General features: G+C 47.2%; 1 protein-coding gene across 1 annotated transcript in view; it reads right to left on the minus strand.

Moving 5' to 3' along the window:
* Positions 1–14,690, minus strand: part of PLXNA4 (plexin A4) — a 506,929-nt gene that overhangs the window by 340,733 nt on the left and 151,506 nt on the right. The gene's annotated exons all lie outside the window — the stretch shown is intronic.

The following is a 14,690-nucleotide window of genomic DNA, read 5'->3' on the forward strand; positions in this document are numbered from 1 at the left end:
CAGATTCCCACCCTAAATCTGCAGCTCTTAGTTCTTTGTATGGCTCCCATCGTCAGAGCATGCAAGTGCAGTTGATCCAAAGTCCACAAGCCTCAGGCCTCTGTACCAGCCTTTCCTCCCTACCAGACCTGTCCTCACGGTTCAGCCACCTCCATTATTTTATTATTATTTACAGGTGAACATAGAAACAAAGGACAGCCCTTGCCCCAGAGAGTTTACCATCGATGCAAAAGACATGAGCCAACAGGTAGAGAGAGAGGGACTGGGGGAGCAGAGGCAAATAATGAGACACTACTGGTCAGCATGACTGCCACGTGTCAGCTCACCAGAGCCTAACTCTTGACAAGCCCCTTTTACAGCTATCATGGAAAAAGAAATGTGATGAAGGATCTATGGTTTTTATCATTCAATCTGCAGACGTCTAAGGAGGCAGCTTGCAGATGCTTATCGGGAGTTCGTTTTATTCATATGGGGAACACCGGATAAAGCCCAAAGGGGAATGAGGATGGGCTGATCCAGGTAGAGAATCAACATTTCAACAGTGAAGATGGTGGTTGGCTGGGGAGACCTGGATGCAGAGGGGGAGAGAGGGGGCAGTCAATGGAAAGTTTCAGAGAAAGGGATGAGGTAGCTCAATCAAAAGCTAAGAGAGCGCCCTTGATGGCAGCAGTCCAGATGGAGGCCAGCAAGGCAAGGGAGCGCTTGGTGAAGCCACATGGAAGGATGTTTCAGAAGCTGATGGGTGAGACAATGAGACCGAGTTACGGCCGTGCGGGTGGGTATCTTTGAGCTGCGACAGCTCTGCAAGATTCAGGTATCACCTAGACGGGAGAGCCCAAAGAGGTCCGGGTCAAAGACGCCACTGAAGGTAGGGGCCTGACTGATGGGCAGGATATTGGGGCTGTCCACATGGACCACAAAAGAAGATGTGGGAGAAAGGCTTGTGGGGAACAAGGAAAAGCTCTGTTTCATCCATGCTGAGCTGCAGCAAAGCTTCCCTGAGGAGATGTCAGACAAGCTGAGACAGTCTGGCACGCTGTAGCACTGTGGCAGAGAACCCCAAGCTGGGATGTCCACAGGCACTTACCACAATGAACAAAATCAGCCACAGCAGACAGGAACAACCTGCTGATGGGTGCCTTTTCCTTCCCGCACTTGGAAGACACCTTTACTTGCTAAAGTGAAAAGCAAGCATGTGGAGACCAGGGAAAAAATAAAAAGGGGGGAGAGTCCCTCATTTTAAGCCTGTTATTAGGTTCAGAATCAAATTAAACCACTGGGCTTTTCACGAGCAGAGTGCTATTTTAAGGCTTATTAGACTATATTAGGATTGGCATAAATTTCCACTGACATAATATAGGCCTTTAATTGGATTTATGGGCGAGGAGGCTGCATTAAACTAAAATCAGTCCTCGCAGGGGGAAATTGGGTATTCTCCTCGCAACTCCTCTGCTTTCCCTTGGCGCAAAGCCCAAGCAGCCAAGCAGGCTGGGTAACCCATTCAAATCCAGATGCAACTGCTTATATTCTCCTATATCAGTCAGATAAGTGATCTGCCTGCCAAAAGTGTAACACACACGATTGCTTATTAGCAAAAGATGTCCCGCAGAGGCCGGCGCCCTGGCTCACAGGCCGTTATGGAGAAATGGCATTTTCTTGGAAACGAGCTATCTGCAGAAAGAGAATTCCCCCTGAAATGTTTGCTTTCAGAAAGTTACAGTAAAAGAGTTTCAAAGCCAAGACCTTGACTCAGCCTTCAAAATGCCTGATGGCACCAGCGCTGCGACCGATAACACATCTGTAACCCTATTTTTTTTAAATGTGGGTTAGGGACGATATTGCACAGCCCATCATCTGTGCCCCGACTAGAAATGGGCCACACTTGTGAAGCCAGGAGGTCTGTTTGGAACAGCACACTTTCAGTGAAAAACATCTAAGTGGCCTCTTCATCCCAGGGGTTACAGTGCCATGGACAGTACCTGCATGAGAAGCAACACGACTTGTACCTGCATTATACACTGGAGTTACAACGCCATACTTGTCTCACGTGGCCTCAACGTCTTCCTAGTTCTAGGAGAACCAAAAATACTTTGGGAACCAGTTCCTTCATATAGTTTTTCCATTTCCCCTGTATGAGCAGAGTCAGCACAAGCAATAAATGAGCCCAGCAAACAATTTAGCACAAGACAGCACAAAGATTGAAGAAGAGAACTGTAATTATTGAACCAAACGCTCTGAAACTCAAAGATGGTTCGCCCTAATACAGCCTGAGACTGGGCGCTCCCTCATCCTGAGTATTATAGGATATACCACCAAATCATAGACAATGAGGGCTGGAAGGGACCTCAGGAGGTCACATCTGGTCCAGCCCCCTGCTCAAAGCAGGACCAGCCCCAACTACATCATCCCAGCCAAGGCTTTGTCTAGCCGGGTCTTAAAAACCTCCAACGATGGAGATGCCACCACCTCTCTGGGTAACCTGTTCCAGTGCTTCACCACCCTCCTACTGAGAAGGTTTTTTTTCCCTAATATCAACCTCAACTTCCCTTGCTACAACTTGAGCCCATTGCTCCTTGCTCTGTCTGCCATCACTGAGAACAGTCCAGCTCCATCCTCTTTGCAACCCCCCTGCAGGGAGTTGAAGGTTGCTGTGAAATCCCCCCTCAGTCTCCTCTTCTCCAGACTAAATAAGCCCAGTTCCCTCAGCCTCTCCTCACCAGTCATGTCCCCCAGCCTCTGAACCATTTTCATTGCCCTCTGCTGGACTCTCTACAATTTGTCTGCAGTTGGGGTCCCAAAACTGTACACGGGACTCCAGATGTAGACTCCCCAGTGCTGAACAGAGCAGAACAGTTACTTCCCTTAATCTGCTGGCAATGCTCCTACAATACAACCCAGGATGCCATTAGCCTTCTTAGTGAAAAGGGCACACTGCTGGCTTGTATCCATCTTCTTGTCTACTGTCACCCCCAGGTCCTTTTCTGCAGAGCTATTGCCCAGCCAGTCAGCCCCAGCCTGCACCAGTTTTGCTCCATCCTAAGTGCAGGACTTTGCATTTGTCCTTGTTGAACCTCATGAGATTTCTTTTGGCTCAGTCCTCCAATTTGTCTAGGTTACTCTGAATCCTAACCCTCCCCTCTAGTGTATCTACTACTCCCCCCAGCTTGGTGTCGTCCGCAAACTTCTGTCCAGTATTAAGGTGCAATTAAGAGACACTTTACATCCATCTGTGGTTATGCAAAAAAGCCACCTCCTTTTGATACTGAAGTATAGTTTTCTACCAGGTATGCACTATAGTAGGTTTGTTCCCTTGTTACTAAGGCCTGCCCCATGTTTTTCCTTCACTTGCAACCTATTTCCATGCAATATTGATCACTCCAGGTTGGAACATTTCACTCGGTGCTGGATGACGCTTAAAGGATTTTCCTCCTCACTTGATATGCAAGTGTCTCATACAGAGCATAGTTAAGTGTGTATAAAAGTGCCAAGAAGTGAATCCATGTAATGAGCCCTAGCTCCGACGTTGTCCTGAACATCTGCAATGACTGCACTTAGTGGCCTATGTCTTGAAAGGGTGCAGAACCATCAGGAGAAAATCCAATTTCTGTCCTCTCCAACCCAGCTCTGGAGTCCTGAACGTATCTCCCTACCCCTAAATCTGCCCCAGACACACATGGCTATCGTTAACGGAGCACCTAGCAAGCAATCAGTTTGCAGCAGCCTCTGCACCACTACCTGTAACTTCAAAGGATGTTGCTGGATGGGGTTTAATGATTCCAGGAAAGTAGCTTGTAGCAGAAATATTGCTGCAGTATTTCAAGTGTGTGTGTGTGTGTGCATGCGCGTGTGTGCTTGTGTGTGGTGTGAGATCTGATATGTTGCAGTCTGCAGCTGCTTCTGATTAGCTGAAGCACCGAGCTGCCGAGCTGGTGATTTTTCCTACAGTGAGACAAACTTTATTCCCTTCGTGTTTGTCTTTGGATTACTTCAAGATGGAACCGCGATGCTCAGACATACCAAACAGCGTTGATGGATTTGAGGAAGCAACGAGCTGTTGAAGCGCTTCATGGCTTCCAAGCAGCTGGAAATCCCATGCTGTATTCCAAGTGACACACCTTAAGCACATGGGTGCAACAGGATCATAAGAAGTAGGAACGGGAGGGACCTCGAAAGTCATCTAATCCCCAAGCAAGATTATCCTTGGAGGAATGGGGATGATAACGCCAGAAGCTGGGGGGAAAGCTAGCTGATTCAGTCCTATCCAAGAGTTTTAGCAGAGCACATCATTCCACTACTGGCCCATGTGCCAATCCAAGAGTCAAAAAGTGTTAATTTATATCAGAGAAATTAGCTTGACTAAAGAAGGAAAGGGGTCTTCATCCAGAACCTCATAGAAAAGATGGTAGCATAGGACTAAAAGGCACCTCTTGAGTACAACCTAGCCCCTTGCTATTCCAGGCATCATGCCATATGATCGTCTCCTTGAATCTATCGAAATCCATTTTAAAAACCAAATTTCCAGAATCCCCCTCCTCTCTGATGGTTAGGGATCTTAAGCTAATTTTCACCCTGGATTTATTAATGGACAGGTTACACTGTCTTGTTCATGTGCCAACTTTGTTCTGAGGCTTAAATGGCTCTTCTCCTTCAAGGGTGTTTCCCTTGAAGTATTTACAGAAAACTTTCATATTCTCAACCTTCATTTTGCTAAATTAAACAAGTCAACCTCTTCTGGTCTCTTCTTCATTCCCCTTATGACCTTAATAGCCCTGGCTGACACAGCCAACTCTGACACGATCCACTTTGGCATGCCCAGGTTGTATTTTAGCCTATTTCCCATTTACTTCCAGGTCTTGAATGTCCCAAAGCTTTGCAAACTACTGAGGTCCAGGCTAACAGCCCTATAATTCCCCAGACTACACAGTCCCCTCTTATTAAGCCCAAGTATCACATTTGCTATTCCCATCAGATGGGACCACCACCCTGACTCATTAGATGCATTAAAAGTACTTCTTACCAGGCTCGCAGTTGCACGTGCTAGTTGCTTCGAGAGATGGAAATTGCCTGGTCTCACTTGAGCGCATGAAGTTCTTGGAGCTTTGTTTCAAGCTCAGCTGTGATCATTTCCACTCTTGTTGGCCATCCTGTCTCTGCCTCTGCGTTCAACATCATTCTCTTTATATGAAACTTGAGGCAAAGCGCTCATTCAACTGTGGGGCCGTATCTGGGCTAGCTTTAAGCTCTACCCCATCCTCACCATATAGCCTGATACCCGATTCACTTTTCCTTGTTCTCTTCTTAGTTGAAGAACATCTTGCAATGTGTTTAATGTCCTTTGCAAATTTGACCTCAGCTTGACTTTTGACACTTCTCACTTTATCCCTAGCCTTCACCTCCAAGACACAGCTCCCTTTGCTGAGCGGTCCTTTTTCTCCATTCCTTGTAAGCCTGTGCTTATTCCTGGTATCTTTTTGAGATAGTGATTCATCCAGGCAGCTTTTCCTTACAAGTTTTCCCCCTTTCTCAAGACAGGATTCCTGAGAGCTCTCGCACCTTTGACTTGAACACATTTCAAATCTCCTTTACATTCAAGTCCCGCTGACCTCACTAAGCGGTTTCCACGGTTGATCAAAATTTCTCCTTTTGAAATGGAGAACTGTAGTCACAGGCCTACCTTGGTTTAGCCTTCCATTTAATTGAAACAGAAACAACTCTTGCTCACTTGCTCTCAGGTTATTTTCGACCCTAGCTCTTCTGTCATGCTCTCAAATCCCAAACATCCTCAGTCTCAGATCTGCCTGCTTTGTGGGCTGCAGGTCAAAACTAGGTCTACAAAAGCACAAATGCATGCCTACGCATGTACACACAATCAGGATCGGGATCTGAGCTACTAAGTCTTGATGTCATTTCACCCCATATATATGCTGATATATGCTGTACAGACGTTGAGAAAGCCCTAGATGGGCTCAGTCTAAGTTATGCAGTTTTCTGTAAGTGGCATCGTTTCTATCGGCAGTGAACAGAACATGCATTCGCCCTTGGGTGGGGGAGCAGGTTCCCCTGTTTTTAACCTAGTTTGTGTGTGCGTAACTTCTGTTGTGCTATGGGCACAGACCGGTTTTGTATGCCGAACTTCTGTTCTGTTACAAGTGTAGACCGGTTTCCGATTACTTATATCAGTAATAGCAAAATGTCTGTATCTGGCCTAAGGGCTGACAACCTAGCACCTGCAGAGCCATTGGATCCAAACCAGATTCAGGGATCTGCAACAGCATTTGATGCTCAGAGGCTTTGCCCCTGCCATGGATGAGGAATCAACAGCGTGGCAATGTGGGTCTTAGTGCCAGTCCATCTTGGACCCCAGCTGAGTTATTCTGGCCCCCCCGCCAAAAATGTTGCCAATCATAGTATAGGATAGAAATGTCTTTGCAGCTATAAACATGGCCAAACAGACTAACTCCATTTACTTTCAGTGATTTCATGAATCTGTCTGCGCTCTAAGCTTGTGCTTAACCTATATATGGATGCTAAAGACATTTCTCTGACGATCGCAACCACACAGACGAGAGCTCTCAGCACATCTATCAGATGGGGCTGAGATTTTTTTTATTTTTTTTAAGTCATTCATGTACCAAGAGGCAACTGTACCACCAGATGGATCTTTACTGAAACAAATAATCACAAAGCTACTGCTCGGGCTCCTTCTGCCTTCGATTCAGATGGTTCTCCCGCCATCTGAGAGAGTGTGAGGGATGGGACAACATGCATATCAAAATAAATAAGACCTAGCCTGAAACGGCGCAAAGAATTTAAACCATATCTGAGAAAAAATCTTCAGGCTGCCTTCATTTTAAATTCCCCACATGGCTCTAAACTTTCTGGCTCCAGATGGAAACCAAATGACCAGAGTTTGAGGGAAACGCTGCCCTCGTGGTATTTCTGAACCTGCCAAAGCCAGAGACTATCTGGAGAGACGGATGCTCCAGATGTAAAGAGACTGGGTAAAATATTTCAACTCTGGCTACTGAGCCGAACTACAATTCCTCAACTCTCAGGCTTTGCCCATCACTAATTAGTACCATCTGGGTCAGGACAGCTGAGATCAAGCTGCAGCGCTAAAAGAGGAGATTTTTTTAATGCAGACCTACCGACAGTCAGCTTTACGGGTCTCCATCACATTTACACTCTCTTTTCGTTTTTCCCTTTAATATGATTACCCATCTAGCGGCAGCCTTTCTGTCCGGATGATGTTGTCCTGGGGGCATTACACATAAAAATGTAGGCTATATATCAAGAAACATTTCCAGCTGGTGAAAGGAACTAGTCTGTGGCACGATCTCCCACGTGATACAAGAGAAATACTACCGGGCAGTTGCAGTATTTGAAGTTAGACTGGACAATGCATCTGGGCATCTTAGAGGAAACAAACCTGGGCAGTGCCCTGGGGAATGGACATGATCTAATCAGCCTTTTTCTATCTCGCATTTCTCTGATCCTCTGATTATTGCGTGTTTCTATCATTTGCATTTGAATCTGCTTTTATCCAGCCCCTGATGCCAAAATGTGTAGGCAGGAAATTCAGGAGATGATGTGTTGATGTAACTGTAAACCAGGTTTATAACAGTTTAATTAGTAATATTAATAATGTCACCTAAGCTTAATGATGCCAATTATCGCACAGTAAATATTGCTTACTGGATTACAAGTAGCAATATTAAAAGATGAACTTTCATGCTCGGTCAAACTTTCAAAACAAATTTAAAAAGAGAGATAAAGCAGTTTGCTTTTCATATACCGGTAGCTCTTTTAATCTCAAAAAGGGATAATTATTACAAATAAATATTTGCAAGTGGGAGACTCTTTCTTCTATAATGCATTAACACTTCTCCCCTCTCTGGTTTTCTCTTCTATAGGCTTGAGATAGTCAATTGACTGGTCCACTCCAGCCAAGAGGAAAATGCTTTTATGATGTCTCAGGCAGGTGACTATGAGCTGTTGTCATGGACAGAAGAAGAGCAGGAGGGTAACAGAAAGGCTCTGTTTACACCCATCTACTTTCACGCTTTTTGGCTTCTTGAAGGAACATTCACAGAAGCACGAAATAGGAAAGACCCATGTGGTCAGGAAGGGTAGGCCTTTCATAAGCACCAGATGTTGGTTTACCTGCTCCAGATGAAGGTGAGACATGGAAAGAGGCCATTGCTGTTACTGTTTAAAATCCCAGCCCTAGCTCACCCCACTCAGTTCATATAGGAGAGTCTTCCATTCGTGCCATATAGTTTGAGGGTGGCCCACTGGGCTGGGTGGTCTGGGCCTCAGTATTCCCCACCTCTCCTGGACGCCACTCACTGCAAACCTGCACTACCTCTGACTTTTCATCACAACAATTTTGTTACCTTTAGGACATCATTGGTGTGAAGCTCTTTCCTACACCATGGTACCGTATGGCTAACCCTTGACTTGGAAGAAGGCAAAAAGGACTTGTCATTGCCTCCAGATGACCACCTAGCCAGACAGCTCCTCCACTCCCACCCCATCATCACTTCTCTCCCATGGGTCTCACACAATTGTGCACGTATGCACCAATTCCCATGGTACCTACCACCAAGCTCTGCCTACTGTGGCACCACAGAGCACAAACATCCCATGGCACATTTAGGTGATGTGCCTGATACATGTAACCCTGTCATCATGCTGAAATAGGGTCTCTTTTTAACAAGAATTCAATGATCTTCAATGGAAGAACCCCTGAAAAGGGAAGAGGGGGACTTCTAAAAGGACAAGTGGACCTGGGAGGCATCTGCCATAGGACATATCTTGGTCTTAGAAGATACTCTATCGGGACACCAAGGCTTATGAGCTAAATCACAAACGACACTGCCACTCACTTATAGGCTGCTATATAAATCCTGCCTATGCCAGAGGTGACCAAAAAGCACTATTGCTCAGCCAGCTGTTCAGGGGCCTGTATGAACTGAATAGGTGGGATCTCACCCCATTTTCTGGTTGGAAAATTAGTGCCTACAACCCAAGCCAACTCTCCTGTGTCAGCAGTCTCAGCAAATGCACAGACACAAGGATGTTTGAACCCTCCTTATAAACCCTCCTTTTCCCGGTCCCTTCTTTCTATTTCTTTTCTTGACATTACTAGGAACTGGGATTTGACATGCGCAAAAGTGCACACACAAAGCGAGGAATAAGAGGGTAGGGAAGGGCAGGGAGAGAACGTGTCTCTAGCCACAGTCTCGCCACATAATTTACAAGAAGGGGCAACTCGTCATAAATAACCCAACGCTCCTGGGAACAGTGACCTAATCAAGATGTATAATTGCATGCCTTATCTAAATGAAAGCATCATTTCAGGAATGATAATGTGCATTGCTGTGGATTCAATTGCTATAGAGTTCAATGCTGAAGGGTAATTATAATGTTTAACAAATATATTCCCTTTGGGGGCCTGACGTTAAAGACGCCGTGTCCCTTTTATCTCACCCTGGGTGCCTCCTAGCAGATTAGCAGGGAGTCCAAAACATCTCCCCAAACTCCATAGACCTTCCTGGGTGCAAAATGCTTTCCCATTCCCCCTGCAGAGCACCGCTCTCATAAAGCCAGGAGATGGGAACTACAAATACAAAGGGAATAAGCAAAGAAAGAAGGTAAAAGTTAACAAATGGAAAAGACTATTTTGGTCCTCAAATCCCTCTCTGTGCTAGTCCACAACAGTTCCCTACAGTGCGTGTTAGTCTGTTTTGCCCAGTGTAGTCTCAAGGTGTACGGCTCCTATCACTTCCCTTAGGAGATTTTTCTACAGCTTAATAGACCTCGTGGACTTGAAGTGCTGATACGATGCTTGAAATTCCCCTTTGTTAATTCCACTGTCGCTGTAGATCCTCGCTATATCCAGCTGTATAATTCCTTGAACTCCTCAGGGTATAAAACATTCAAATATTTACAGCTTTTTAACATGTATAATCAAAGTGTTGTGCCTCCTGGGTCAAAAGCAGCCAGATGCATGCAGCCCATTGCCCAGACCCCTCTGCCACAGCAGGCTCCCCAAGGGGCCATCCCAGTGGAGATGGTGAGGATGCCACGTGCCGTGAAGACTGAACTTCCCCAGAGGGCCCCATGCTCCTTCAGTCCTTAGTCTTGCCAACAAGAAGGTCAATAAATACCTGTCATGCTATCATGGTACTGAAGTGGACATTGGTCCACTAGGAAGTGGGCTGAGACCCCACCCAAGTTACCCAGCGCATGGGCCATCCAATGGGACCCATCTCTAGTCTCTGCTGGTCTAATAAAAGATAGTGGAGTGACCCAACAAACCTTGTCTGCCAAGTGAAAGGCTGTGTATCAGAGCAATGGACCCCAAGTCTTTTGTTCTCCTAGTTCATCCCAGCTCTGCCGCACAGCGAAGGACAACCATCACTCTGCTCTGGTCTCCCACCACCCACCCTCCTACTGGGGTGCCAAAAACCACAGCCAGCTACACTAGTGCTCAATATTGCAACAGCATCACATTCTCGCCCCGCTGGGAACAGAGACCGATGTGAGACACTGCTGTAGGTAGCCAAGGCGCTCACAGTAACAATTTTTTGATAGCATTTATTTCTTTATTTATTGCCAGGAATGATGGATGAATCCAGCAGGAAAGACAATCTTGTTTCAAGACAGCCCTGTCAGAGGCAAAATAGCTGATCCCGCTCTGGGTTATTAGCTGGCAAAACAAAATTGAACCAGCCCTGTATTCTGAGGGGGTTTTTTTTAAACCTGTATTAATACAAAGCATGAGAAAGCATGTGTGTCAAGGGGGGAAGGGGAGACTTGGCCAGATGGATCATTTTTGTGTTGTCTCCAACACCCTGATTAAGCCACAGTACCTAAATCAAAGACACCGAGAGGCAAAGGGAAAAGCCGCCTGAAAACAATCTTACTCGCTGTAGTTTTTCTTCCTGCGTTCTATCATATATAATTTTTTTCCCTTCCCTCTTTTGATCTTTGAAAGGAAAGCAGCAAAGGGGCGAAAAAAGCCAAGCAAAATTGACACCAATCTTGTTTTCTTCCCTTCGCTTCGCCTGCATCAATAACTCAATTGGATCAGAAGTGAAGCTCAAGCAGAAATGAACCAAGCACGGCCACCAAATGAAAACCAGGAGGTATATTGCAAAGCAGTATTGCCAATAAAGTTAAATTACTGGACTGGCTTCCTCCCCCACTTGGCCTTAAAGCCAGACTGTTCTGATGAGCGATACAAACTATTAGCTTATAAAGAGTATATGACATAGGATATTGTACCTCGGAGAAGCCCTGTGGAGGGGAAGACACGGGCTGCTATAAGGCAGCAAAACACCTTAGAGGCTGCAACAGGAGTCAGGACACCTGGATTTCATAGTTTCATCCTCAGCTCTGCCACCGACCTCATGTGCAACAGCAGGCAAGTCATTTCTCCCCGTCTTCAAAGAGGAGATCATAATAATAGGCCTCCTCCATGAAGGCTTTTGAGACCAACATACAGCAAGACCTCGGTGCTCAGGTAGGAATTTCAAAGGTGTGCACTGAACTACCACTGAAATGAATAGAGAGCTCCCACTCATTGCAATGGGGCATTGCTAGGCCACCCTATGGTCTCAGTAGCAAAAGGAGAAGCCCGTGTCTCCTAAAACATTCCCTTGACTTCCCTACGGATGGCCTGTTCCTTGTTAACCCAGTGCATTTGCAAGTAATGGCTGGGTGAGTAGAAGGTGCAGGCCTTGGTGAAGAGTATGGTCTGCCCACCTACGTCTTCTCCGTTCACCCTCGACTGCCGGCAGCATCCAGGACTAGCCAGGGACTCTGCAAGCCAGTTCAGTGTTTGTCTTTGCCCTGGCCAAGGTCTCACACCCTGGCTACAAGCTGAGCCATGGAGAAGCTGAGCATTCCTGGTTTCTTGTCTTTGCTAGCAGGCCCTGGCAGAGATTAGCTTAGCCAAAGCCTGCCCCAGCAGCTCGAACAGCAGGCCCGCAGCTTGCAAATGGTGATATTATGCGTGGCTGGGGCCCATGTACTTATCAGGCTGGGAATTGAAAGCACTGGAGTGATAAGAAGTTGGCTTTGGAAGCAGTGATTTTTCACTTATGGAGGGTGCTCCGTTCAGATGCTGCCTGGGCAATGATGAGTCTGTGTGTGGGTTGGGGTGCGGGGTGGAGGGGAACAGCAGTGGGAGGAATTCATTAGCATTTGGGTTGTTACATATTTATGCTCAGAAACAAACACATGGAGCAAACAGAGGACACATCAGGGAGTCCTGCTTTGCAAAAACCCCTCTGACATTTGCAGCTGTTCAGAGGTAATGGCAGCCTACAGAAAGCCCCCCCGTTGGTTGGGTTGCATCAGGCCAAGCTAAAGAAACAGTCTTCAGCTTCCATAACCTTTCTGTGGGTCAATACCAGCCCGACAGCACCAAATAGGCTCATGCGACAGCTGCTGAGCAACGGGAATAGTTTGCATCGACGAGGCTTCCTAGTGGATGGGTTTGCTGGAATAAATAGCAAGTGGGAACTCCTTGGCGGGGCAAAGGCAGTCTAGCAGAGGTTCACGCCCAAGCCCAGGGAATCTCTCAGGTAGACATCCTAAACTAGCCCAATTAACATGAAATGGGAGAAAAGCAACACATATGTGAGGGGAAACAAGCATCTCTAGTTAACCCAATATCCACTGTAGCTGGGTCCGCTCCAGGGTTGTGACCGAGCCGTGTGGTCACAAAGTCACCTCCCGCAGGACCAGAGTCCTACCTTTTTCCACAGGCAAGACTGACACCCTCCACGACAGACTCTATCCAGAAGGGCAGCACCCCTGTTCATGCACCAGATGGCTCCCAGACAGCAATTTGCCCCAACAGCTTTGAGAAAGAGGCAGAAACAGAAGCGAGGACCCTTAACGACCCCAGACCTTTCATCCTAGACCCCCCAGCGAAGTCTTCATATCTTGATGCTTTGGTGCTTGCCCCTCGCTCCCGATGGCCAACACGTGCTTCCACTTAGCAGTCATCTCGGCATTACTTTCCGCATATTATTGCAGCAAGGTAATGTCCATAGACGACAAAACAACCCCATGAGCACGACAGATGGCTGCACTTTGCTTGAAACCTGGGATGCGACCAGCATACGGTATTCAAGCACGGCTGAGGCTCAGGCCCAGGCTCTTTGCAGAAGGCCTAAAGTAAAGGGTGACAAGGACTCATTAGGTTGGGTTGTCTTTTTTGTTTTTCCAACCAGAGCTGCTCCTTTCAACTCTCAGCTTACCCTCAGGCAAAATCAGCTGCACAGACTGTACTAAGCTCTTCAATAAGCCTCCTCTTTGATTACCAGTCCTGGTAAACCGCTGGGGTGCAAGGAACATAATTAAATACCTTGCTTACTCTGTCAACAGGCTCTCCCAGGAGAGGGCAACAGGGGAGTCCCTCGAAGGATTAGTGGGAGTCTCCCCAACCTCAAGAAGAGCAGAAAGTAAGGCAGACCGGCATAGCTGGTATTTCCTGACCCGGAGCCACCATCTCTCGCTGGGTTATCCCCGACTCTGGGAACGGAGGGCCCGGAGAAGGAGAATTCAAACAAGATTGGGTAAGCACAAAAGAAGTCACTGGAGCTGACAGGAAATAATAGCTGCATCAGCTGTACAGCCATCGTAGCTTAGCTGCCATGAAGCCATAGCTGCAAGCCCACGGCTCAAAGATACTTCATTTTTACCTTGTGTCTTCAGGCTGATTAATCTCATCGGTAATCCCTCCATTACAGCACCTCGGGAACCTCCATAAAACGGGAGCGCCAAAGGAACGGGATGAGAAGCAGAGGCAGAGTCTTAGAGGGGCAAACAGACTGATCCTTTCTTAGCAAACCGTGATGCTGGCTTCACCCGCCTGCAATCTCAGGTGGCAATGCGAGGGGTGTCCCCCGGCTTTGCTCACGCACAGCTCCTTGACACCTGGCTTCCTCGCGGGTACAGTTAGGGAGAGCGAGCCTGGGGCCAGCGACGCAAGGACTGGGGAGCCAAGGAGACAACGCAGGGAAGGCCTACACACACTGGGATGACCGACCACGTCTCCATAACTGACGCCCGACAACTGTGGGTGTCCTACAGTTAATAACCAAAGACTGAGATTTTTCTTCTGCTCTTCGGGATACTTGACGAGTACAGAGCTGGAAAAGCAGTTCTCACTGCACAGTGGACGGGGTGCATCGGGAGACAGACTCATAGAAAATGAGGGCTGGAAGGGACCTCGGGAGGTCACATCTAGTCCAACCCCCTGTTCAAAGCAGGACCAGCCCCAGATACATCATCTCAGACATGGTTTTGTCTAGCTGCGTTTTGAAAACCGCCAAGGATGGAGATGCCACCACCTCTCTGGGGGGCCTGTTCCAGTGCTTCACCACCCTCCTAGTGAGAAAATTCTTCCTAATATCCAACCTCAACTTTCCTTGCTGCAGCTTGAGCCCATTGCTCCTTGTCCTGTCATCTGCCCCCACTGAGACCAGTCCAGCTCCATCTTCTTTTGAACCCCCCTGCAGGTAGTTGAAGGCTGCTATTCAATCCTCTCTCAGTCTTCTCTTCTCCAAACTAAATAAGCCCATTTCCCTCGGCCTCTCCTCACAAGTCCTGTCCCCCAACTCCCCAAACATTTTTGTCACCCTCCACTGGACTCTCTCCAATTTGTCCAC

This window comes from Crocodylus porosus, unplaced genomic scaffold, assembly GCF_001723895.1.
Source record: "Crocodylus porosus isolate Cpor-Errol unplaced genomic scaffold, CroPor_comp1, whole genome shotgun sequence".
Lineage (NCBI taxonomy): Eukaryota > Metazoa > Chordata > Crocodylia > Crocodylidae > Crocodylus > Crocodylus porosus.